This window comes from Pseudophryne corroboree, chromosome 2 (genome assembly GCF_028390025.1).
Source record: "Pseudophryne corroboree isolate aPseCor3 chromosome 2, aPseCor3.hap2, whole genome shotgun sequence".
NCBI lineage: Eukaryota > Metazoa > Chordata > Amphibia > Anura > Myobatrachidae > Pseudophryne > Pseudophryne corroboree.
This window is the reverse complement of record NC_086445.1, coordinates 130,374,989-130,398,541: the sequence shown is the minus strand read 5'-3', so window position 1 is coordinate 130,398,541 and position 23,553 is coordinate 130,374,989. Positions and strand designations below refer to the sequence as shown.

Below are 23,553 nucleotides of genomic sequence, written 5' to 3'. Positions count from 1 at the left end.
TGAGGTTAGAACCATTATATTCCAATCCATTAAAAAAAAAAAAATGTCAGTTGCGGTAGCGTTTTTATGTGGCGCCAAACCGTTTAGTGGCCTTGAATTCTCTTTTTATTACACCATCTTTAACAGGACACACTTTAAACCAGAGCCGGCTGTATAAGGATTAGAAGCATGAGTTCATGGTCTTTTCGGGTTATCTCAATAAAAATGTGTGTTAACCCTGTCATTTCGGATGAGCCAGCATTTTCTTTTCGGGATGGACTACAAGGATGATCTACAGGCACAACAAAGAGTGCATAAGCACAACTACCAAAACAGGATCATGGAGATAATGATAAACATAGACAGGCTTGGAGAGACAGCAAAGGTTATTCATTAAATCAATGTAGGAACTACAGCACATAAATACGTATGCCAGTCACGAACCCAGTAAATGATTTTAGTTCAGCTTCTTCCGCCTACTCCCTTCGTTTTATCACTGTTTATTTTTACCATGTTGGATTCTTCCCTGGCATGTAAGCTTGACCTGCTAACTCTAATGGCCGCCATTACCAATCTCCCTTTAATGGCGCATATATAAAATGACACACTTCAATCCATTGATAGAGGGCGAGGTGGGACAGGTAAGATACACAGGGGCATAGAGATGATCAAATCCAATTCAAGTGCCATTCATTTCTGCTAGAAAGTCAGGTTGCCACTGTACAGTGCCATTGTGGCAATTTATAAAAATCTATATTTAAAACGGATATACAGTACATGGACCTAGTATTCACAATACTGTATATTCCATAAAACAGGTTGACTGGTCTGTGGAGTACGTGGGACCAATATAACACAGTAACTTCTCCTGGAAACCACGTAAGGTCACAGGGAAATGCATGATATTTCTGGATTTGGCACCACTGAGAGGTAAGGCCATCTAAAATATAATTTCGTAATTTTCCTTGGACCCTACAGTATACCTCTTCTAGATGTATTTATTCCATTAAGGGCAGGCCTGCAATCACTCATTACTTTTCTTACATCTTGGATTGCAGGCTGTTAACATTTAGGCTGTTGGCGCATGCACGCAGAAAGAGGCTGATGACATCACAAGCAAACATGCCCACTGTGGCACAGATTTTTTACTGGTTAATAAATGGCCATTTATGTTCAATTTATTTATTGTCAAGTGTATGGCCGGTACTAGGGGTGTGCGTCCGGTGTCATCTTTTTGAACATATGACTAAAATGACGGCCCCGTGGGAGAAGCATAGTGAGTCAGCGCACGACATGGGAGGCACGGTGCTTAGTCCTGGGTACAGGGTGTGCAGTGCGGACCCCCACTTCATCCCTGGACCCATGTGTATAGACCTACACCCACGATAAATACAGCACTGCATCATCCTCTGTCAGCATCCTACCTAGTTTGTAAGTTACTTGGTTTGTCTGGTTGCAAGGATATGTCAGTGTACATTTATAGTTGAAATAATAAGATTTTACTTACCGATAAATCTATTTCTCGTAGTCCGTAGTGGATGCTGGGACTCCGTCAGGACCATGGGGAATAGCGGCTCCGCAGGAGACAGGGCACAAAATTTTAAAGTTTGACCACTAGGTGGTGTGCACTGGCTCCTCCCCCCATGACCCTCCTCCAAGCCTCAGTCAGGATACCGTGCCCGGACGAGCGTACACAATAAGGAAGGATTTTGAATCCCGGGTAAGACTCCTACCAGCCACACCAATCACACCGTACAACTTGTGATCTGAACCCAGTTAACAGTATGACAAACGTAGGAGCCTCTGAACAGACGGCTCACAACAATAACAACCCGATTTTTTTGTAACAATAACTATGTACAAGTATTGCAGACAATCCGCACTTGGGATGGGCGCCCAGCATCCACTACGGACTACGAGAAATAGATTTATCGGTAAGTAAAATCTTATTTTCTCTGACGTCCTAGTGGATGCTGGGACTCCGTCAGGACCATGGGGATTATACCAAAGCTCCCAAACGGGCGGGAGAGTGCGGATGACTCTGCAGCACCGAATGAGAGAACTCCAGGTCCTCCTTAGCCAGGGTATCAAATTTGTAGAATTTTACAAACGTGTTCTCCCCTGACCACGTAGCTGCTCGGCAGAGTTGTAATGCCGAGACCCCTCGGGCAGCCGCCCAAGATGAGCCCACCTTCCTTGTGGAATGGGCCTTGATAGATTTAGGCTGTGGCAGGCCTGCCACAGAATGTGCAAGTTGAATTGTGCTACAAATCCAACGAGCAATCGTCTGCTTAGAAGCAGGAGCACCCAGCTTGTTGGGTGCATACAATATAAACAGCGAGTCAGATTTTCTGACTCCAGCCGTCCTTGAAATATATATTTTCAATGCTCTGACAACGTCCAGCAACTTGGAATCCTCCAAATCGCTAGTAGCCGCAGGCACCACAATAGGCTGGTTCAGGTGAAACGCTGAAACCACCTTAGGCAGAAAGTGAGGACGCGTCCGCAGTTCTGCCCTGTCCGAATGGAAAATCAGATATGGGCTTTTATACGATAAAGCCGCCAATTCTGACACTCTCCTGGCTGAAGCCAGGGCCAGTAGCATGGTTACTTTCCATGTAAGATATTTCAAATCCACCGATTTGAGTGGCTCAAACCAATGGGATTTGAGAAAATGCAAAACTACATTAAGATCCCACGGTGCCACTGGGGGCACAACCGGGGGCTGTATATGTAGTACTCCTTTTACAAAAGTCTGGACTTCAGGAACTGAAGCCAATTCTTTCTGGAAGAAAATCGACAGGGCCGAAATTTGAACCTTAATGGACCCTAATTTGAGGCCCATAGACAATCCTGTTTGCAGGAAATGTAGGAATCGACCCAGTTGAAATTCCTCCGTCGGGGCCTTCCTGGCCTCACACCACGCAACATATTTTCTCCAAATGCGGTGATAATGTTGTGCAGTCACCTCCTTCCTGGCTTTTACCAGGGTAGGGATGACCTCTTCCGGAATGCCTTTTTCCCTTAGGATTCGGCGTTCAACCGCCATGCCGTCAAACGCAGCCGCGGTAAGTCTTGGAATAGACACGGTCCCTGCTGAAGCAGGTCCCGTCTTAGAGGTAGAGGCCACGGATCTTCCGTGAGCATCTCCTGAAGTTCCGGGTACCAAGTTCTTCTTGGCCAATCCGGAGCCACGAGTATCGTTCTTACTCCCCTTTGCCGTATAATTCTCAGTACTTTTGGTATGAGAGGCAGAGGAGGAAACACATACACTGACTGGTACACCCATGGTGTTACCAGAGCGTCTACAGCTATTGCCTGAGGGTCTCTTGACCTGGCGCAATACCTGTCCAGTTTTTTGTTGAGGCGGGACGCCATCATGTCCACCATTGGTCTTTCCCAATGGACCACAATCATGTGGAAGACTTCTGGATGAAGACCCCACTCTCCCGGGTGCAGATCGTGTCTGCTGAGGAAGTCTGCTTCCCAGTTGTCCACTCCCGGGATGAACACAGCTGACAGTGCTAACACATGATTTTCTGCCCAGCGGAGAATCCTTGCAGCTTCTGCCATTGCCCTCCTGCTTATTGTGCCGCCCTGTCTGTTTACGTGGGCGACTGCCGTGATGTTGTCCGACTGAATCAACACCGGCTGACCCTGAAGCAGAGGTTTTGCCAGGCTTAGAGCATTGTAGATTGCTCTTAGCTCCAGTATATTTATGTGAAGAGACGTCTCCAGGCTTGACCACACGCCCTGGAAGTTTCTTCCCTGTGTGACCGCTCCCCAGCCTCTCAGGCTGGCATCCGTGGTCACTAGGACCCAGTTCTGTATGCCGAATCTGCGGCCCTCTAACAGATGAGCACTCTGCAACCACCATAGCAGAGACACTCTTGTCCTTGTGGACAATTTTATCCGCTGATGCATCTGCAGATGCGATCCGGACCATTTGTCCAGCAGATCCCACTGAAAAGTTCGTGCATGGAATCTGCCGAATGGAATCGCTTCGTAAGAAGCTACCATTTTTCCCAGGACTCTTGTGCATTGAAGCACAGATACTTTTCCTGGTTTTAGGAGGTTCCTGACTAGATCGGATAACTCCCTGGCTTTCTCCTCCGGAAGAAATACCTTTTTCTGAACAGTGTCCAGAATCATCCCTAGGAACAACAGACGTGTCATCGGGATCAGTTGGGATTTTGGAAAATTCAGAATCCACCCGTGTTGTTGGAGCACTACTTGGGTTAGTGCTACTCCGACCTCCAGCTGTTCTCTGGATCTTGCCCTTGAATTTTTGTATGTACAGGTTCAGAGATTTTAGATTTAGAATCGGTCTTACCGAGCCGTCCGGCTTCGGTACCACAAATAGCGTGGAGTAATACCCCTGTCCCTGTTGTAGGAGGGGTACCTTGACTATCACCTGCTGAGAATACAGCTTGTGAATGGCCTCCAATACCGTCGCCCTGTCGGAGGGAGACGTTGGCAAAGCAGACTTTAGGAAACGGCGAGGAGGGGACTTCTCGAATTCCAACCTGTAACCCTGAGATACTACCTGCAGGATCCAGGGGTCCACCTGCGAGTGAGCCCACTGTGCGCTGAAATGTTTGAGGCGACCCCCCACCGCCCCTGAGTCTGTCGTTTGGAATCCGCATCACCTGACCACTGGCGCGTCCATAAACTTCTTCTGGCAGATATGGACATCGCACTTACTCTTGATACCAGAGTGCAAATATCTCTCTGTGCATCTCGCATATAAAGAAATGCATCCTTTAACTGCTCTATAGTCAGTAAAATACTGTCCCTATCCAGGGTATCAATATTTTCAGACAGTGACTCCGACCAAGCCACGCCAGCACTGCACATCCAGGCTGAGGCGATTGCTGGTCTCAGTATAACACCCGTATGTGTGTATATACTCAGCTGGATCCTTGAGGGCGGCCGTATCAGGAGACGGTAACGCCACTTGCTTTGATAAGCGTGTGAGCGCCTTATCCACCCTAGGAGGTGTTTCCCAGCGCGCCCTAACCTCTGGCGGGAAAGGGTATAATGCCAATAACTTCTTTGAAATTAGCAGTTTTCTATCTGGGGTAACCCACGCTTCATCACACACTTCATTCAGTTCCTCTGATTCAGGAAAAACTATCGGTAGTTTTTTCACACCCCACATAATACCCCTTTTTGTGGTACTTGCAGTATCAGAGATATGCAAAGCCTCCTTCATTGCCGTGATCATATAACGTGTGGCCCTACTGGAAAATACGTTTGTTTCTTCACCGTCGACACTGGATTCAGTGTCTGGGTCTGTGTCGACCGACTGAGGTAAAGGGCGTTTTACAGCCCCTGACGGTGTCTGAGATGCCTGGACAGGTACTAACTGGTTTGCCGGCTGTCTCATGTCGTCAACCGACTTTTGTAGCGTGCTGACACTATCCCGTAATTCCATAAACAAAGCCATCCATTCTGGTGTCGACTCCCTAGGGGGTGACATCACCATTACAGGCAATTGCTCCGCCTCCACGCCAACATCGTCCTCATACATGTCGACACACACGTACCGACACACAGCAGACACACAGGGAATGCTCTGATAGAAGACAGGACCCCACTAGCCCTTTGGGGAGACAGAGGGAGAGTTTGCCAGCACACACCCAAGCGCTATAAATATATATAGGGACAACCTTAATAAGTGTGTTCCCTTTATAGCAGCTCAAATATTATAAATATCGCCAATAAGTGCCCCCCCTCTCTGTTTTTACCCTGTTTCTGTAGTGCAGTGCAGGGGAGAGTCCTGGGAGCCTTCCTCGCAGCGGAGCTGGGCAGGAAAATGGCGCTGTGTGCTGAGGAGAATAGGCCCCGCCCCCTTTTTGGCGGGCTTCTTCTCCCGGTTTTTTTGGAACCTGGCAGGGGTTAAATACATCCATATAGCCCCAGGGGCTATATGTGATATATTTTAGCCAGAATAGGTATATTACATTGCTGCCCAGGGCGCCCCCCCCAGCGCCCTGCACCCTCAGTGACCGCTGGTGTGAAGTGTGCGGAGAGCAATGGCGCACAGCTGCAGTGCTGTGCGCTACCTCATGAAGACTGAGACGTCTTCTGCCGCCGGTTTCTGGACCTCTTCTCTATTCGGCATCTGCAAGGGGGTCGGCGGCGCGGCTCCGGTGACCCATCCAGGCTGTACCTGTGATCGTCCCTCTGGAGCTAGTGTCCAGTAGCCTAAGAAGCAAATCCATCCTGCACGCAGGTGAGTTCACTTCTTCTCCCCTAAGTCCCTCGTTGCAGTGAGCCTGTTGCCAGCAGGACTCACTGAAAATAAAAAACCTAACAAACTTTTTCTAAGCAGCTCTTTAGGAGAGCCACCTAGATTGCACCCTGCTCGGACGGGCACAAAAACCTAACTGAGGCTTGGAGGAGGGTCATGGGGGGAGGAGCCAGTGCACACCACCTAGTGGTCAAACTTTTAAATTTTGTGCCCTGTCTCCTGCGGAGCCGCTATTCCCCATGGTCCTGACGGAGTCCCAGCATCCACTAGGACGTCAGAGAAATAAAGTTTCATTGTTTCCACAGTACCTGTAAGGCATTGAGGAAATAAATTTTTTTTAAATAATAATAATAATTATTATTATTCCTGGGCGGTGACTTGGAGATGGCTAAACAGATGCACAGAGATGGGCGTGTTATAGGAGTGGTGTGGGTGTGTCACTGAAGCATTTTCATACGCTCAGTTGCTCACATAGGAGACTGTAAATCTGCACCTGCCATAAGGCGGTTGCAAGTTCCCATGGTGTGACTGATGGTGGTGTCTAGTGACGCACCAGGCACTATAACACATGGGGCTGGGGCAAGTGCAGTTACTAATGATGGCAGGTGTGGAGGCCGGCATAAAATCATTGGGCATTCCTGGTTTCTGCTTTCACAGTCACAGCCCCACGCAGTAGTCTTATATTAGCATAAGGCATAAAATCAGGCTCCCGTGGTTACTGGCAACTACAGCCACTGTGTCTGTGCCTTAGAATCAACCACTAAAGGGCAGATTTATCAGTTTTATTATATGCAATGAGTTTTATGATGAATGCTGCTCCCAACTGTCATTTTCAAACACATGACCATTAGGAGCTGATTGGCTGGAGCACCATTTATCATACGCAACGAGTTTTAAAACTCGAAACTCGTTGATAAATTAGCCCCCTAAGTATTTAATTCGTAGTTTTACTTTCCAGAGGCAGATTGTTAAAATAAGCTGTATTAGGTCACTTAATATTATACTTAAATGCCTTTTATGCTTGAAATTTAGAGAATTACATTCTTGTAACGGGGTACAGGACTGATGACACTATAGCACTATTATCCTGGGTGATGTCATTAAGGTATTACATTAAGGTAGACATTAAGGTAGAACACAAGGAAAAAATAACATAACTGTCAATTTATATCAACAGTAATAATATAATTCCCAATGTAAAATAATCATACAGGTGAAAAAGGGAAAAGAGACTTAGAATAGTGCAAATAATCTTAAGTATGAAATACTGCCAATCAATTAACATTATCCTTGACTCTCTCTCTCTCTCTCTATATATATATATATATATATATATATATATATATATACTAGGTGATTCATCGCGCCCTATGGAAAAACTTCACACCGTCGCAAGAGGCTACGCCCCCTTAACCCTTGCACACCCTTGTGGCGTGCAATATTTTTATTATATGGAGTATTACCTCCAATCATAATTGTGTGAGTGGTTAAATATTGCATGGATAAAGGGCGTGCGATGGTCAAGGGGTCGTAGCCCCTTGCAACAGCGTGAACAGCGCACGCAGGGCCTGATGAATCACCTAGTAAGTGCTGTGGTTGGGGGAGTGGTGGGTGAGGAGGGACGTGGATGGGGTCCAGGGTTGCCGCAGGTGGGGGAGGGGCTGGTGCGGTGTTGCCGTGGGTGGGGGAGGGGCGGGTGTATGGGTGCGGCGGGTGGGGTCCGGAGCCATCGTGGGTGCGGTGGTGCTTCGGGTGGAGGAGGGGTGGGTGCAGTGAGTGGGGAAGGGGGAGCTGCAGGTGGAAGAGGGGGTCCAGTGCCACCACAGGTGGAGGGATGTGTGTGGGGGTGCCGCGGATGGGGCCCAGAGGTACTGCGAGTGGCGGGTATTGCTTCTCCTCCTGGAAGCAGCTAAGCGGCTGTCCTCCCTTTGGCAGTGGCTCTCCCGGAGACTCACACAGCAGCCAAGCAGCCAATCACTGTCACAACTGAGGGCCTGAGCTGACGGGAGGCAGCCTCAGTTGTAGGGGCTGAGATGTACCGGAACCTGGGAGGTTGTATCAGACCCCTGGACATGTAAGTAACATGAATAATAACTGCCCGAAGGCGTGACCACGACAACTTGGATAAAAGTCAATGATGTTTATTATGACAACTCCGCAACACAGCAGCAGTAAAAGAAAACGTAAAAGTCAGCAAATAATAAATACAGTTCCTGGGTACTACAGGATGGCAGGAGCCACAGGGCACTGGTAGTGTGAGATAGTTCTTATGATCTTCTAGATGGAAAGTCCTTACCAGGCCCGACTGTAGCAATGGAGATAACCCAGGATTGTGCCAGCTGGTGTTCCAGGAAAAGCTGGGTTGCTGAAGGTAAAACAGCTGCTGTGGATACTGGCTGGAACCAGACTGTTGTTAGCACGGAGTGGATACTGGCTGGAACCAGTTAAATAATAAATGAACTCGGGAGCGATGAAATATGAACTGAAATGTAGAACTTGAGAGCGGAGAAATAATAATACCGGTGGAGAGTGGTAAAGTGTAGAAAGGACACCGGCCCTTTAAGGAAAGCTGTACTCTGCTGGAAGCTGAGCTGGAAGCAGGTAATGTTGTAGCTGGAAACAGATGAATCCACAATGGATTGGAGAGTCAGGCTACACCGCAGGTGGAATGCTGGTGCGGGTCTCTATGGTGGAAGTCTTGAGACAGGAGCTGGAACCTGGAAGACAATCACAGGAGAGAGACAAACAGGAACTAGGTTTGACAACCAAAGCACTGACGCCTTCCTTGCTCAGGCACAGTGTATTTATACCTGCAGCAAGGAAGGGATTGGCTAGGCAATTATGCAGATTAACAATACTGACAACAGATTGGAGGAAATGATCAGCTGACAGAATCCAAGATGGCTGCGCCCATGCAGACACTTGGAGGGAAGTTTGGTTTGTAATCCATGTGGTAATGAAAACAGTAATGGCGGCGCCGGCCACTGGAGACAGGAGACGCCAGGCTGACAAGTGCACATCCAACCACGCGGACACAGCGGAGGCCGCGGCTGACGTAATCGCCACTCTGACACTCTGCATGCAGAAGCTCAGGGACGGCGGCGGAGGCCGCGGGAGACGCCATGCCAGATGTAATAAGGCGTTACTGTGACAGCGTCTCAGAGAGACAGGAGAGGATGCAGGAATGTGAACATTAGGATAACAGATGGGATCCGGTCCTGGAGCGCTGAGCCAGCCTTAGGAGGCATCTGATGGGTAAGAAATGGCGTCCAGATACCCGGATCGTGACAGCACCCCCCCTTTAGGAGTGGCCCCAGGACACTTCTTTGGCTTTTGAGGAAACTTGGAATGGAATCTCCGGACCAAGGCAGGAGCATGGACATCAGAAGCATTGGTCCATGAACGTTCCTCAGGGCCGTAACCCTTCCAGTCAATAAGATACTGTAGTTGACCGTAACGGTGACGTGAGTCCAGGATCTTGGCCACTTCATACTCAACGCCTCGTTGAGTTTGGACTTTCGGAGTTGGAGGAAGTGAGGAATGAAACCGATTCAAGATCAGCGGTTTCAACAGGGAAACATGGAATGTCCTGGGTATTTTTAAGAAGGGAGGCAACTGAAGTCTGTAAGCAACAGGATTGATGACTTGTTCAATCTTGAAAGGACCGATATAGCGAGGTGCAAACTTCATACTGGGAACTCTTAACCTCAGATTCTTCGTGGATAACCATACCCGATCACCCACCTTGAGAGCAGGAACTGCTCGACGCTTCTTATCCGCAAACTTCTTGTACCTGAACGATGCCTTGAGCAGAGCTGATCGTACGCTCTTCCAGATATTGGCAAACTGATGCAAGGTGATATCCACTGCGGGAACAGAAGTTGCTGGAAGCGGTTGGAACTCAGGGACTTTAGGGTGGAATCCAAAGTTAGTGAAGAATGGTGTTGAAGCAGATGAAGAATGATACTGGTTGTTATGACAGAACTCGGCCCAGGGAAGTAATTGAACCCAGTCATCTTGAGAGGAGGACACATAGATGCGGAGGAAGGCCTCCAAGTCCTGATTCACCCTCTCGGTTTGACCATTGGTCTGAGGATGGTAAGCCGTGGAAAACTTTAGCTTGACTTGAAGGACTTGACATAAACTTCGCCAGAATTTGGCTGTGAATTGAACTCCTCGATCTGAGATAATTTCTACAGGAAGACCGTGGAGTCGGAAGATCTCTTGTATGAATACTTGAGCCAACTTGGAAGCTGACGGAAGACCGGTGAGAGGAATGAAGTGTGCCATCTTGGTGAACCGGTCAACTACCACCCAGATGGTATTGAACTTGTTGCACATGGGTAAATCTGTAATAAAATCCATCGACAAATGGGTCCAAGGTCGACGGGGAACAGATAGTGGAACCAGTTGCCCCGCAGGCGACTGGCGGGATACCTTATGTTGAGCACACTTTGGGCAAGATGCAATAAACTCCAAGACGTCCTTTTTCAGAGTTGGCCACCAATAGGACCTAGAGATAAACTCCAGGGTTTTTTGGATACCTGTATGTCCGGCAAAACGGGAAGCATGGGCCCAATGCATGAGCTTCTTCCTTAGCATCGGTTTCACAAAACTTTTCCCTGATGGGGGCGTAGAGTCCATCCCTACCGTGGAGAATGCCAACGGATTTATAATAGGATGCTTGTCTGAAGACTCTGACTCATTTTCTTGCTCCCATGAGCGGGAAAGGGCATCGGCCTTGCGATTCTGAGAGCCCGGACAGAACTGGAGTTTAAAGTCGAACCTGGAAAAGAAAAGTGCCCATCTGGCCTGACGAGGGTTGAGACATTGTGCACCTTTCAGATATAAAAGGTTCTTGTGGTCTGTAAGTATGGTGATTGAATGAGAAGCTCCCTCCAACAGATACCTCCACTCTTCTAGAGCGAGCTTGATGGCTAGCAACTCCTGGTCGCCAATGGCATAGTTGCGCTCAGCTGGGGAGAACTTCCGGGAGAAGAAACTGCAAGGGTGTAAATGGCCATCTTTAGCCCTCTGAGATAACACCGCTCCTACTCCAACGGAGGAGGCATCCACCTCTAAGATGAAAGGAGAGTCGATGTCAGGCTGTTTCAGAACAGGCGCAGAGACGAACCTTTGTTTTAAAAGATGAAATGCTTGCATGGCTTCTTCAGACCACTTGGACGGGTTAGCACCCTTCTTAGTGAAAGCAGTAATAGGCGCCACAATGGTGGAAAAGTCTCGTATAAACTTTCGGTAATAGTTGGCGAACCCCAAGAACCTCTGGACCCCTTTGAGGGTTAAGGGTATCGGACAATTTTGGATTGCTTGTAGTTTCTCAGGATCCATCTCTAGTCCGGAACCGGACACAATGTACCCTAGAAACGGAATGGACTTGACTTCAAAGACGCATTTCTCTAATTTGCAATAGAGATGATTGACACGGAGACGGGACAGAACCTCTTTAACCCAAAAACGATGTTCCTCTAAATCGTTGGCAAAAATGAGGATATCGTCTAGATAGACCACGACATGACGGTATAGAATGTCTCTGAAGATCTCATTGACAAAATGCTGGAAGACAGCTGGAGCATTGCTCAATCCGAAGGGCATGACGAGGTACTCATAATGTCCGTCACGGGTGTTAAAGGCGGTCTTCCACTCGTCACCCTCACGGATCCGGATGAGATTGTATGCACCTCTCAAGTCCAGCTTTGTAAAGATGGTAGCTCCGCTAACTCTGTCAAAGAGCTCAGTAATCAGGGGTAAAGGATAACGGTTCTTGATGGTAATGTCGTTCAATCAACTGTAGGATTGTGAAGACGGAGCCATGGAAGGCCCAGGACCACAGGATGTGTGGCTCTTGGAATCACTAAAAGTGAAATAAGTTCGGAATGAAGAACTCCCACTCTCAGACGAACTGGTAGAGTCCTTAGAGCAATAACAGTATCAAAAATTTTACTGCCATCCACGGCAGTTAAGGAAAAGGAGGAAGGAAGTCTCTCGGTGGGTAGGGACCACCGTTTAACATAGGCTTCAGTAATAAAGTTCCCAGCTGCTCCGGAATCAAGGAGGGCAATGACGTTCCGATAACGTTGAGCAACTTGAAGCGAGACTGGGAGATTACAATCATGAGGAGATGGAGAGGAGATCATTACTCCTAGCCGGCCCTCTCCTGGGCGAGCTAGGGTTTGGAGTTTTCCCGGACGTTCGGGACAGGCATTGATGGTGTGAGACGGAGCTGCACAGTAAAGACAAAGAGACTCAGAGAGACGTCTTCGGCGCTCAGCAGGAGTTAAACGGGAACGGCCAATTTGCATGGGCTCATCTTTAGATGGTGACAGTTGACGAGGAGGAGCAGAAGATTTTGGAGCAGATGATCTTCCACGCTCAGTTGCTCTCTCTCTGAAACGTAAATCAACTTTCGTGCAGAGTGAGATTAGCTCATCTAACTTAGAAGGTAAGTCTCTGGTAGCTAACTCATCTTTAATAAGCTCAGATAAGCCATGCCAGAATGCAGCATACAGGGCCTCGTCGTTCCATGCCAGTTCGGATGCCAGGATCTGGAACTGTATCAGATATTGTCCTACAGTACGTGACCCCTGGCGTAAACGGAGAATCTCGGATGAAGCTGAGGTTACCCGGCCTGGCTCGTCGAAGATGCGCCTGAATGTTGACACGAATGCAGTGTAAGAAGATAGCAGGGTGTCGGACCTCTCCCATAACGGTGATGCCCAGTCAAGGGCGGAGCCACTGAGAAGAGAGATGATGTAGGCAATTTTTGTACGGTCACTGGGAAAATTGCCAGGTTGTAGCTCAAACTGAATCTCACACTGGTTGAGAAATCCCCTGCAGAATCTTGGAGATCCGTCAAATTTTGCTGGCGTTGGAAGATGAAGACGTGGAGCAGAAATGGGTAAGGTGGGTGGGGTTATAGCTGGAGTCACTGTGGTTGACGCACCAGATGCGCCTGATCCACGGAGAGTTGTCTGAATCCCATCCAGCCGAGTAGAGAGATCCTGGAGACAGCGGATGATGTGGCCCTGTGCAGCCTCCTGATGTTCTAGTCGGGCTGCCAGTTCTTGCATCGGCCTGGCCGCTTGATCCTGGTCTCCGGCTGGATTCATTAGGTCAGTGCTTACTGTCACAACTGAGGGCCTGAGCTGACGGGAGGCAGCCTCAGTTGTAGGGGCTGAGATGTACCGGAACCTGGGAGGTTGTATCAGACCCCTGGACATGTAAGTAACATGAATAATAACTGCCCGAAGGCGTGACCACGACAACTTGGATAAAAGTCAATGATGTTTATTATGACAACTCCGCAACACAGCAGCAGTAAAAGAAAACGTAAAAGTCAGCAAATAATAAATACAGTTCCTGGGTACTACAGGATGGCAGGAGCCACAGGGCACTGGTAGTGTGAGATAGTTCTTATGATCTTCTAGATGGAAAGTCCTTACCAGGCCCGACTGTAGCAATGGAGATAACCCAGGATTGTGCCAGCTGGTGTTCCAGGAAAAGCTGGGTTGCTGAAGGTAAAACAGCTGCTGTGGATACTGGCTGGAACCAGACTGTTGTTAGCACGGAGTGGATACTGGCTGGAACCAGTTAAATAATAAATGAACTCGGGAGCGATGAAATATGAACTGAAATGTAGAACTTGAGAGCGGAGAAATAATAATACCGGTGGAGAGTGGTAAAGTGTAGAAAGGACACCGGCCCTTTAAGGAAAGCTGTACTCTGCTGGAAGCTGAGCTGGAAGCAGGTAATGTTGTAGCTGGAAACAGATGAATCCACAATGGATTGGAGAGTCAGGCTACACCGCAGGTGGAATGCTGGTGCGGGTCTCTATGGTGGAAGTCTTGAGACAGGAGCTGGAACCTGGAAGACAATCACAGGAGAGAGACAAACAGGAACTAGGTTTGACAACCAAAGCACTGACGCCTTCCTTGCTCAGGCACAGTGTATTTATACCTGCAGCAAGGAAGGGATTGGCTAGGCAATTATGCAGATTAACAATACTGACAACAGATTGGAGGAAATGATCAGCTGACAGAATCCAAGATGGCTGCGCCCATGCAGACACTTGGAGGGAAGTTTGGTTTGTAATCCATGTGGTAATGAAAACAGTAATGGCGGCGCCGGCCACTGGAGACAGGAGACGCCAGGCTGACAAGTGCACATCCAACCACGCGGACACAGCGGAGGCCGCGGCTGACGTAATCGCCACTCTGACACTCTGCATGCAGAAGCTCAGGGACGGCGGCGGAGGCCGCGGGAGACGCCATGCCAGATGTAATAAGGCGTTACTGTGACAGCGTCTCAGAGAGACAGGAGAGGATGCAGGAATGTGAACATTAGGATAACAGATGGGATCCGGTCCTGGAGCGCTGAGCCAGCCTTAGGAGGCATCTGATGGGTAAGAAATGGCGTCCAGATACCCGGATCGTGACAATCACTATTGTTAGCGCCGGTGTCCCAACGCGCCCCATTACAGGGAAGAAGATGCACTCAATAAACTACAGCTCCCAGCAGGCCTTAGCGCTGGAATGCTTTGACGCTAAGGGCTGCTGGGAGGTGTAGTATATTTAGTGCGTCTTCTTCCCTGTAATGTGGCGCGTTGGGACACCGGCGCTAACAATAGTGACTGACTGGGAGAACTGACTGACTCGCTGAATCAATGTAAAAGGTGAGAGTGCTGAGCAGTGTGAGTGACACTGCACACCCACTGCACTGCACAGCACTGTCACCTTTTACACTGATTCAGCGTCCAGACATTACCCTCCGCGATATTACCCACTCTATCCGTTACATTAGCCATCTCGGGGCTTCCAGGCCGGCAGGCCAGGTGATGTGTTGCGGAGTCAGGACCCCTGAGGATCTTGGCGCGGCTGTGGCTGGGAGGCACTTCTGTGACATCACGCGTAGAGGAGGCTCCGGGGCTCAGAGAGTATGTGGCACAGGGAGGGCTACGAAAGCCTTAAGCTGCTCTGCTTTCATGCACATCAGTGCCGGTGGCCGCAGCAGCTTTGTTCCACCTGCGCTGCAGCTAGGGAGTGGGGATTGTTGATGCCGGATGGGGCAGGCGGACTGGCTGCAGGACATAGGGGGTCATTCCGAGTTGATCGCTCGCTTGCTATTTTTTGCAGCATTGCGATCACATAGTTGCCGCCTATGGGGGAGTGTATTTTTGCTTTGCAAGTGTGCGAACGCTTGTGCAGCCGAGCGGTACAATAAAGTTCTGTGCAGTTTCTGAGTAGGTCTGAACTTACTCAGCCGCTGTGATCACTTCAGCCTGTCTGGTCTCAGAATTTACGTCAGACACCCGCCCTGCAAATGCTTGGACACGCCTGCGTTTTTCCATCCACTCCCTGAAAACGGTCAGTTGACACCCACAAATGCCTTCTTCCTGTTAATCTTCTTGCAAACAGCTGTGCGAATGGATTCTTTGTTAAATCCATCGCCCAGCACAGATCTGCTTTGTACCTGTACGACGCGCCTGCACATTGCGGTGCATACGCATGCACAGATTTGCCGAGTTTTGACCTGATTGCAGCGCTGCAAAAAATAGCTAGCGTGCGATCAGGTCAGAATGACCCCCATAGGACGCCGCAGTAAAAGTTCCCCCCCCCCTATCTACAGCGCAGAGACTTGCTGCAGATGCAGTGGTATACCCTCCGGCTGTACCTTTTTAGCAGGTAGAGAACCTTTTTTTTATAGTCTGTACCGATTTTTGGCTCTCCAAACTCCCATTGAAAGTATAGGAAAAGGGGCGTGGCCACGCTGCTGTACCCGTGACCACGCCCCCTTTCGATTTTGTAGTGATTTGTATGTGTAAATTGTTGGAGGCTATGTTACTGCTGATGCAGTGGGCCTATTTTGAGGTGTGGACCTGGAACTGCAGCTCCATCAGCCCCATTGTTAATCCTGCTCTGGAAACACACAGCAGCCAAAGGGCAGAGCCTCCCATTGGATGTAACCTGTGTGGGAGGGCATTTCTCGGCCAATCAGCTGTGGACTGGGTGTGATAGACCTGCTGCTAACCCAATGAGAGGTCCTAGCCACGCCCAGCGTTATACACACATGTACAGAGTCGCAGATCTGGGCTATTATATAGGATATATATATATATATATAGTGAAAAAATAGAGGAAATTGGCGCCCAGGGATTATATCAACCCCTGATACTTAAAGGAACCCTAAAAGGTTTCACAATTTAAGATGAGCAAGCTTTAAAGCATAAAAATGAACTGTTCCTTCATAAAAGTTTATTAAAAAAAGTACAAAGGCATAATTAGTGTCTATCATATTACATAGACAACAAGATGTAATTCTCCTATATTAATCCACCAATAAATTGTAGAAGAATGTAGGCAAATTTCTGCTGTGTCCTTATTCTTCCTTATTAAGTATTCGGAGATTACATCAAACAACAGAACGGTAACCCAACGCGTTTTGTCTAATGTCAAGACTTCATTAGGGATGCGTCTAAAATTGTAGGACAGCTCTGATCTTTGGTAATACCCCTTTCACATCGCACAAATAACCCGGTACCGACACGGCATATTGCCGTGTCGAACTGGGTCAGTGTGCGATGTGAAAGCACACTGGGCAATTTAGCGGGTCGCCTGACCCGGTAAATCAACCCGGTAAAAAAGAAGGGTTTTACCCGGGTTGATTACCGGGTCAGGTGCGGTGTGAATGGGAGCCGTGTCGATGCGACACGGTTCCCATTCACAAGATAGGGAGAGGCGGCGCTGGAGATGAGCTCATCTCCCGACGACGCCTCCACCCCCGCCCCTGCTGCTGCTGCGGCCTCCGTTGTCATGGCAACCGACCCGGTATATTGCCGGGTCGGGAAGCCTGCAACGGAGCGCAAATGCCGGATCCCACCCGGTAAGTACACGTTTGTCTTACCGGGTAGGACCCGGCATTTGCGGTGTGAATGCAGCATAAGTAACGTCAACCAAATAGAATGAACCCAGACAGTCAATCAGGGGTACTCAAAAGAAGAATTCAAACGCCACTAAAACGTATTATGACAGCATCAATCCAGCCTCATGAGTCAACTACTCAGATTTCATAAAACTCCATTGTATGGGAAATTCATATGAATGATGGGGTCAGCAAATTCATACAGAAGCAGACCTCATAGGTCAACTAAAAATGTAGAATTCAGATATAGAAAAAATATCCTTATAAGTTCGTATGGATATGAAACCCTCCAGAGGACAGTCAGTGATGATCCAGTATCCATGCCGGCATAGCCCTGATGAAGCTTTAACCAAGCGAAATGCGCATGGGTAGTATTGTACCCATTCTAGGACGACAACTATATAGCAGACTTCTATGAAATAATGATTGCCTTAAGTAGAGGAGTGCACTATTACTGATATAGACCATTCATGGCTGGATAGTGCAATTAATATATATGCAATTCCAACAGCTCGTGGTTTAGTGGGGACGCTCACTTATACCAGGAGAACGGAGATAGAGCACTCCAACAAGATACTGAGCACTAGACGCAGTACAAATACTTAGGCAATATCTATGTAACCCTCTGATTGCATGTGAATAAACTTTGCCCAGAATTAAACATCATATGTGATACTGCATTTTCATGTAATACTGTGGCGGCTCACTGCACGGACTGCTAATCTATGCAGGAGAATATTCAACATTAGATGTAACACAAACACAAAGGCTGCATTTATTTAAAAGAGCAATATTAATGTTACATAATTGTCTATGTTCTGCATTTGTGTTAAACAACGTGGCAACGGGTATATTAAACCTGACAGTAATTTAGCAAGCAAAGACACTGCCTAGTGTAATTACACATGCAGGCTGAATAGCAAAGATACTGCCCAGTATAAATCACATATGCAGACTTAATAGGAATACGTGCACACAGAGGGGATGGTGCTTTTTAACAAGGGGTAGAATGAATGTGAGATCACACTGAATGAACAACTGTATATATGAGAAAAAGAATTGCAACGGGCAGAAGGGAACCTATACTGCAAAATCCCGCACAATTCTATGTATTAAAGGCATGGTGTCTAAAGGAATGGTGTTTAAAAAGCTGTAAATTTACACATAATATGTGTCAAATTAAATTTCCCTCATATGATACAACCGCTTGAGGGACAGCGCCAATAAATACTGATTACTTGGCAACATTTATTAGAGCAGACTGACAGAATAGAGCCTCTGGCCTGCCTTAATAAGATACCTGTCCACTAATAAGGTGGTAGGAAATATATACAGCTGTATTCAGTATTAGCCATTGTGGATAGGGTAACAGTGTGACTAATACATATAGCATATACCTCTATTAGATTGCCTAAACAACAGGGTTAAAATTCCCTATGGTAAGGCATAACTGTAGATACATTGGTTTACATATAATGTATCAAAACTAGTATAGAAACATATATATCGAATAACATCCTGCATGTGAACACTGTGTTTTAGAACTCAAGTACCAGTAATAAGAAAAGAAGTCTGTAATAAATTATAACCACACGATAGAATGGGTACAACAAAATATTTTAAATACTTTCGTCACAAACACATTTTCTTTCATCACTTTATTATTTTTGTTACACATTTTTTCTTCAGATTTTTTTTGTTATACTTCGCTTTATTCAGCCCTAAATAAGGGTGATTTGGAAAACATAACATTGAGCCTACAGGCTCTAAGATAAGGGTGGTATGTCTATACCTATTCCATATACTTTTTAAAGAAATTATAATAAATTGTATTTTAAACAATAATTTCCAGAGTCGGCGTGCACCCATTAGAATCCGATTCTTCTTTTCTCTCTTTGTGAAATTTCTAAACATGTTGTTTAATTGGAGGGTTGCACCCACGAATTTGGCTACAAATATCTAAACAGTATACAGTAGTTTACCAATATTGAAAAGGACCAATAAACCCTGAAACTCTGCTCAAAAGTTAATTTGTGTCTCTGGTGTGGACGAAAATGTATTTCTCAAATTCTTCTACAACTTATTGGTGGATTAATATAGGAGAATTACATCTTGTTGTCTATGTAATATGATGGACACTAATTATGCCTTTGTACTTTTTTAATAAACTTTTATGAAGGAACAGTTCATTTTTATGCTTTAAAGCTTGTTCATCTTAAATTGTGAAACCTTTTAGTGTTCTTTTAAGTATCAAGGGTTGATATAATCCCTGGGCGCCAATTTCCGCTATTTTTTCACTCCATTCCCTATATCTAGTTCCCCTAACAGGGAACTTAGCAGAATCAGGCGGCCAGTTTTAGAAATACTTTATATGTCCTTTATTTACTTTTAGAACAGCGCAGGAGGAGAGTATTTGTTTGATATATATATATATATATATATATATAAATTGTAATTTTTGTTTGTCTGTCTGTTCTTTCCAGCATCACACAAAAACTGCGGAATGAATTTAGAAGGTGGTTTCACTATTGGAAAGCTTAGTGACCTAGAAAGAAACGGATGTCTGTATGATCTCTATGTGACATCAGGCAGAGGAGCAATATAGGAAAAATCAGACGCCTAACGATCGGCGCATGCAGTGTGCAGGCTCCTCAAGTCCAAAATGACTATAAATATAATTTCTGGGGCAGAAATATACTTCAAGGGACTGTTTATGGAGATTTAAAAAAAATTGAGGGGAAAAAAATCCACGTGAGCAAAGCCACGGCCAAATGCTAGTCATATAATAAAATGATCCAATAAAATCAAATGGTACTAAAACACATAGAAGTAATACATTTCATGTGGTGCCTCACACCTCTTAATATTCATAAACTGATAATATCCATAAACTGATAAGTATGCCAACGGGAGGTCATGTACACAAGCTATGGTGCCATTGCCAGCAAGAGGATACTATGCCAGGCAATATACTCAAGCAGCGGTGAGCATAGTGAAAGTGGCAGCCAGTAGCTGGTAAAAGCTTTTTATTTCCACTACAGGTATTCTATATGGAACTAAGATGCATTTATTTTTTATTTCATGTTGAAATAATGTCTATAAGTATATTATTGCTGTCAGAGAAAAGAGTACCAAAACCCAGGATTACACATTTTGCTTTCATCTATTGACCATTCCCTTAATTAAAATAAAATAATTTAAAGCTTGTTTATCTATATGAACTCTTCTATGTTACACGCTTTTTATGAACTATTTCTCCTTGGCTACATTGTAGATGGTCTAATGTGTATTGATATATCCCCATGATATTTTAAATGTTCGGTTTATTTTGCGTATTTAGAGATGTGTTATTTTCTGTTTATAATAATTGTACAGGTTGAGTATCCCTTAACCAAAATTATTAGGACCAGAAGTATTTTGGATATCGGATTTTTCCGTATTTTGGAATAAGTGCATACTATAATGAGATATTATGGTGATGGGACCTAAGTCTAAGCACAGAATCCATTTATGTTTTATACACACCTTATACACACAGCCTGAATGTCATTTAATACAATATATTTAATAACTTTGTGTATTAAACAAAGTTTGTGTACATTGAGCCATCAGAAAACAAAGGTTTCACTATCTCACTCTCACTCAAAAAAATCCGTATTTCGGAATATTTGGATATGGGATACTCAACCTGTACTATATGATATGATTTTATCTTTTGTTTAAAATTTCATTATATGATATTTATGTGCATATGAACGTTAATTGCTAGTATTTTATACATACTCTTGTTAATTATCATTTTGATTGGTGATCCATTATGTTATTTCTAATTCTGTGTTACATTTTTCACCTAGTGTTTCACTTTGCATTGGGAATGATAAAGTTACTGATTGAACTTCCTATTCGCAGTTCACTTAATTGACACAATTGCAGAGTACTGCAATAACTTTTTATTTTAAATTAGGGATTCTTAGTTATGGCCTCTTGATGATGATCATTTGTTTAAGCTAATTTGGCACTATATTGCCTTTTTGAAGTTATTACGTATAACCTATGTTTTATATTCTTTATGTTAAGTAAAACTATATCTAAACTCTCAAAGCCACGGATATGTGATCGATCTATGACCTACGATTTAGAATCTTAATGTTTTATCTTAATGTTTTGGTGGAAAACGTTTATTGAGAGACTATGTAAATACTATTAGTCAGCCAACTGATCATTAATTATTAAGCGTTTTCTTGCTGACTGCTTTTGGATTGATTTTTTCTTTTTTTGAGCAATGAAAGCCTTTTTGAAATATTATTGAGTGGGAGATTTGATTTGCTCAAGATATAAAAGTCGGCAGCTTGTCTCGGCAAATGTTTTAAAGTTGCCATGGCGAAAGTGTCCTGGTGTAAATACTGTAGATTACATATGGCGTCATTGATTATGGAGTGTTTGTAAAGCCAGCGGGAGCAGTATAACTGAAATTAAATAACTTGTGTCATTTATAACTATTTTTCCACTTAATAGATGACAGGGTGTTGCACCTTTAGCACTATGTCTTGTTCTTAGGATGACTATCTGCACTTTTTCTCTTTTATGTTTCAGGTTAACTCTGTTTCTACATTTTTGCTGCCATCAGGAAACAATCGGGAATTGAACCAAACCTTCTAAAGATGACATCAGATTCTAGCTATCATTTTATCGAATGTACAAGATAAAATAGAAAATGTGCATGTCTGGCAAATTGTTTACCTAGTCAGTACTTATCTAGACTCCTTACTCTTATGGGGCCCATAAGTCTACAATTCATTGTGGCAATTCCCCTTTTTGCCAGTGACTGAGTTGGGTCATCGGCAAAATCCAATATGTTGGATATCCTTGACTCACCATTTCCACCCAAAAATTATTGGAATCAGCAATTTGATTTTTAACATGTAGAATTTTGCAGATCCCCTGACAAATCGCCTATCATTGGAGACCACCATTTGGCTGGGTAAATGTATGGCTGTATTAGTTTACGAAACAGGAGATCATTGTAACTGTGAAGAAAAAGGTTGACACTCTTAAGGGCAAATTGATGTTTTCACCAGCGATATGCTATACAATTACAAGGCTTGTATTTTGGCTTTACCTGTAACTCATGTCATGTGGGCTTTCAGTTTCACTGTGCAGTCCTGAGCTTGCTCACACTGTACTTGGTCACATCCAGTGGTGGCTCAAGAAGTGGGGCTGCAGCACAGTCCATAATTCAAATATGACACCCACACCAACTGCCACTCCAAATGCTGGCAAATATCGCCGGCCGGGACTCGCTGGCAGTTGCAGTGGCTCCCCTATTTGAATTTTAGACTACGCTGTAGCATACCTCCAAACTGTCCCAATTTTCATGGGACAGTTCCCTTTTTTTGGGACTGTCCCGCTGTCCCACCCGCAGTGTCCCGCGGTGATGGGGGGGGGGGGAGGGGGGGCAGTTGGGAGGCTCCTGCGTGCATGCGCACAGCATCTATTCACAGGAGACAGAGGGACAGGGGGCATGTCATTGAGCGCTGGCCATACCCCCATTGTGACAAAAACTGGAGGCGTGGCAGGCGGTCGCGGCATTCCCACAAAGTCATGCCCCTTTTCAGCTAGGTCATGCCCCTTTTTTGGACGGGCGCGCGCAGAAGAGTCCCACTTCTTATCTAATAGAAGTTGGGAGGTATGCTGTAGCACCACCTCTGGAGCTTTAACTGGTCACATCTGTAAAGATTGGCCTGGCATAGCAGTAGGATAAATCTTATCACTGCAGAAATATCGCTGGGGCAGTCGAGAAATTGCAATAAAAAATAATAATCAAACTTATCGCCATTATCAGGGTTGTAATGATAAACAAACCAATAATATATTCTGCATGAGAATAAATATTTCCTCCTAAGCAGCACTGTACAGATTGCAGAGATGTCAACCTGACCCATTCCGTCATAAGTTATATCATTGCTCCACTATTTATTACAGACATTCTGGGATCAGTCCACTAAATGATTTATTTTAAAGCATGCCTTGTACGATTGGCTGGTACCAGGCTGAGCCTTATGTTGGGTATCTTGGGTGATATAAAAAAAAAACCTCTTCAAACTAAAATAATCAGATTATCAAAAATTTTGAAAAAAAGGGATACTAGTGGACAATATTCCCCTATGTGTCCCAGATGCCCTAAGCATCTCATGCCACCTCTGCAGTGTGTTCCACTACATGTCCCCCTGTGTGTCCCCATACATTGCACTATATCATAACACTTCATCACTGCACTACATTCCCCTGTCCATTGCACCACATCACTATACTACATCCCCTGCACGCTGAACTACATCACCACACTACATGCCCCCATACACTGCACTACATACCCTATATGC

The 23,553-nt window shown here is 45.6% G+C and overlaps 1 long non-coding RNA gene across 1 annotated transcript; it reads left to right on the top strand.

The window, feature by feature from the left end:
* The first annotated feature begins 518 nt into the window (after nucleotides 1–518).
* Nucleotides 519–21,845, top strand: LOC135050567 (uncharacterized). Its single transcript, XR_010241669.1, has 3 exons — nucleotides 519–620; nucleotides 798–909; nucleotides 21,764–21,845. It is a non-coding gene; the product is annotated as an uncharacterized LOC135050567 (long non-coding RNA).
* The last annotated feature ends 1,708 nt before the right edge of the window (nucleotides 21,846–23,553 follow it).